The sequence below is a fragment of the Grammomys surdaster genome, unplaced genomic scaffold (assembly GCF_004785775.1).
Source record: "Grammomys surdaster isolate TR1022 unplaced genomic scaffold, NIH_TR_1.0 125665, whole genome shotgun sequence".
NCBI classification, from domain to species: domain Eukaryota; kingdom Metazoa; phylum Chordata; class Mammalia; order Rodentia; family Muridae; genus Grammomys; species Grammomys surdaster.
Window position 1 is genome coordinate 1,022 of NW_021620502.1, and position 3,888 is coordinate 4,909.

The following is a 3,888-nucleotide window of genomic DNA, read 5'->3' on the forward strand; positions in this document are numbered from 1 at the left end:
AACTCAGCAGTGCCTTCATAAAAAGTTACTCATGAGAAATGTTCAGTACCAATACTCTAAAGAAACAAAGTTGTCAGGCAAGGGGAGGTAAGCTTTGAGTTTCCAGGAGAAAGTTTTCTATAAGTCTTCAAACAATACATATCTTGGACATGAAAGAGGATTATTTTCTAAACTATCTGATTGTTTTTACTCACTATGAACACAAACTTTGGTTGTAAACTGGTCAGACTTCAACCTAAAGTCTGTGAACTCTCTGGTTTTCAGAATTATTGTTTTTCCAAGATATGTGGTGGATTTTTTAAGTTTTCAATATTTTAATGTTCATTCATATAGTAAGAAATCACTTTAGAAAGGTGTTCATTTTCTTTTAATTTAGAATATCACGAAACTGAGTTGGCATTATTTTTGTAAAATATCTTTACATTATTGTGGGATGTGTGTGACAATAACCATTGGCTGCCGTTCCTCCTGACGCCTTGAATCTCCTGGGTCTTAAATGCTTTCTAGGTAATAGCTCTCATCTCTCTACATATTCATTGACATATCATATGTTTTGGGCAGCATGGTATTCACTTAATATATGTTTTAATAGTTGAATTACATGAGCATGTTACAGTTAAAGTAACGAGCCAAAGAGTACCTATCAATCTATTTGTCTATTGATCTATCATCCATCTGTCTCTATATTCTGTCACCTATATAACTTTCATAAAGATATACATGGTTGTGAAAATACGTTATTCCTTACAAAAACCTTTTTTTTCTTTTTTTTTCTTTTTTCTTTTTCTTTTCTTTTTTTTTTTTTTTTTGAGACAGGGTTTCTCTGTGTAGCGCTGGCTGTCCTGGAACTCACTCTGTAGACCAGGCTAGCCTCGAACTCTCGAACTCAGAAATCCTCCTGCCTCTGCCTCCCAATTGCTGGGATTAAAGGTGTGTGCCACCACCACCCGGCCCTTACAAAAACTTACAGTTCAACAATTGCTACAAAAACACTTTTAAAGCCACTAAGTATAAGGAAAGGAAATGCATGTGTCACATTGTCAGATGGCATGAGCCTTAGACTATTGACATCACCAATGGTCCTACAGCCTAACTACTACAGAGCTCTCAGACTTCAGTGGTTTGTCTACCAAAGGCAGTTACCAGTTTGGTGTTCAGGAGTAAGAAGGCAAAATAAAATTTCAAGTCCATATGTTTATTATTCTGCTTGTTCTTTGACTATCTGGGTTTATTGTCTTACCTGTTCCTTGACTATTTACATTTATTGTATAGCTAGTTCCTCAACCTAGAACTGATCTTAATACTTGCATGTAATTGTAATGATATAAAAACAAGAAAAGGAGGAGGAGGGATAGGATAGGGGGTTAAGGGGGGAGGTGGAATAGGGAAAGGGGATAACATTTGAAATATAAATAAATAAAATATCAAAAAACTCAGTTAAAGAGGAAGAAAGACTAAAAGAATAAAAAATTCAAGTCTATTAGAAAGTTCTCCCATCCAGGCTGCCCAGAAAAAGTATTTTTATAATTAATTAGATCCTCATGATAGACTAATCATATCAGGTAATGTTCTCTCTTCATTCCTACAGATCATATGAGCTAACTCTCAAGTCAGCAATGGTTTCTTGAAAAGGTAGCCGTTGTAGGAATATTCAATACCAATCTTCTGTAGAAACAATATTATTCTGTGAGGAGAGGTATGCTTTGAGCATACAGGAAAAGGATACTGTAAATCTTAAAATAAAAATCTGCCCAAGTTATGGGTGATGATTATTTTATAGCAACCCAACTGTTTTAACCACAAAGATTTAAATAAATTGGACAGGCTTTTTTGGTACACGCAAAATCTAATAACTTGTTGGTTTTCTTCAGAATGTTATGGTTTCTAACACATATTACATTCTTTGGAATCTTTCTAAGTATTTGAATATTAATTCAGATAGACGGGAACTACTTTCCAGACATGTTCTTTTGCTTTCAATTTTGCTTATCATGAAATTGAGTTGGTATTATTTTTATTTCATATCTTTAATTATTGTTTCAAGTGTGTGATGACAACTGTTGGTGGGTGTATCTTTGACATTTTGATCCACTGGAATCCTAAATGCTTTCTAATTAAAAGATATGGTGCCTCTGTACATAATTTTTAAAAGATATAACATGTTTCTGCCAGAATTGTATTCCCTCAAAGAAAATATATATCATAAATATACCATTTGTTTGAGCAGGTCATAGTAAAGAAACCAGCAGAAGACTTGCTACTCCAGTATTACAGGGAAGAATTTTATTAGGGATAACAGAGGAAACATGTTCAGAGGCAGGTGGAAGAGTTCTGAGTAGAGAGAAAAAAGAAACAGATTTTCCATGGCCAAGGCTGGGTAATAGAGAAGGAAGAATATCAGGAGAGAAAACTGGGGATAACTTGAGTAGGAGAAACTTTGCATTCATAAAGTTGGAGAAAGGGATTCCGTAGTTAGCATAGTACAAGAAATGGAGAAGTTTGGAAAGGTACAGAAATCTAGGTGGAGACTTTAAAATTTAACAAGTATTTTTACTTCCCAGAATCCATGATGATATCCTTACAGGAGCCACAGGCAAGAGGCAATGGAAATGACCCCTTATTCTGAACAAGACCAACTTCACAATAATTTTTTGAGAGCTGTAGTGTTTGTTTGATTGTTTCTTTGTTTTGCTGACTTGGCAGAGATCTAGTTTATTATGACAGTTTGGACAGCTCAACAGAACATCAGGATCACAAACACAGAAGTCTTTGGCTTGAGTTGTTTAGATTAATACAATTACACCTTCAGAAGACAATATACATCAGCTGTTCATTTTTAAGTTTTCACCATTCAAACAGTTTCGACAAAGGACAACCACTTTAAAAAGACATTTCTGAAGGAAACAGACATATAGGCCAATATAGGAAAGGACACATGTATAAAAAGCAGTCTAAAATTTTAAACTGTGGTTGATATTTTAAGTTCTTACTATCCTTTCTGTTAACATATCATTTATGTTACAATTACATTTTAGTATCACATTTTTATTCATTTTTGAACTTCATACATATATACCATATGTTAACTGTTATCAATATAAATGTTGCTATAATATTCCTCAGATATTCTCTTTCAACTTTATTTACTGCATTTTAATATCACGAACTCTTTAAAATTTAGTATGAACATTGGTCTTACAACTTATCCACTAAATCTTGTTTTGTTAGGTGGAGACCCGTACCAGGAGAATCTTATTTTTTTTATACGGAAACAACTTGTCAACATGGGAGAAATTCATAGAACCTTGCTGTGCCAAGGCCCGGTGGAAATCATGAGCTACAACAAAAGGAAGAAAAGATATCTATCCTTATTTAATGATGTTTTGGTTGTGTCTAGTAACCTGTGAGTATATGCAACATGTATTCCTTACTATGAGAAACTATACTTTAATTAGGCCTTTTTGTACAAAAATAACCTATGTCCTTTTACTTCTTTTTTAAAAAAGATTATAATCACTTCATTTCTTCATGATTGCAACTTCTCTTTCCTCTACCATGGTTTAGGTTTGGTGGACACTCCCCTACATGTTTGTCAATTTGTTTTAACAAAAGTTTTAGACACAATTTTTAAAAAAGAATTATTTAAGGTGCTCTCCTGTTACCAATGTGGTAAGTTTGGCTGTCAACCCTGATCAGTCACTGTAATCTCCCAGCATAGAAAATGGTAGTTAGTTTCTGACTGATGCAGGTCAAATGAAGTGAATGGCCTGGCAGCCTTTCAATCTGTCCATCCTTCTTGTCATTTCTACTCAACTCACCTTCAGTCTACAGATGGAAATACATTTTTAAGAAAGATAGTAATCGACTCATTTGAATTAAAAACTTATA

At 34.0% G+C, this 3,888-nt stretch overlaps 1 long non-coding RNA gene across 1 annotated transcript; it reads left to right on the top strand.

Moving 5' to 3' along the window:
- The first annotated feature begins 430 nt into the window (after positions 1–430).
- Positions 431–3,404, top strand: LOC114638890. The gene is made up of 2 exons (XR_003713936.1): positions 431–507; positions 3,229–3,404. It is a non-coding gene; the product is annotated as an uncharacterized LOC114638890 (long non-coding RNA).
- The last annotated feature ends 484 nt before the right edge of the window (positions 3,405–3,888 follow it).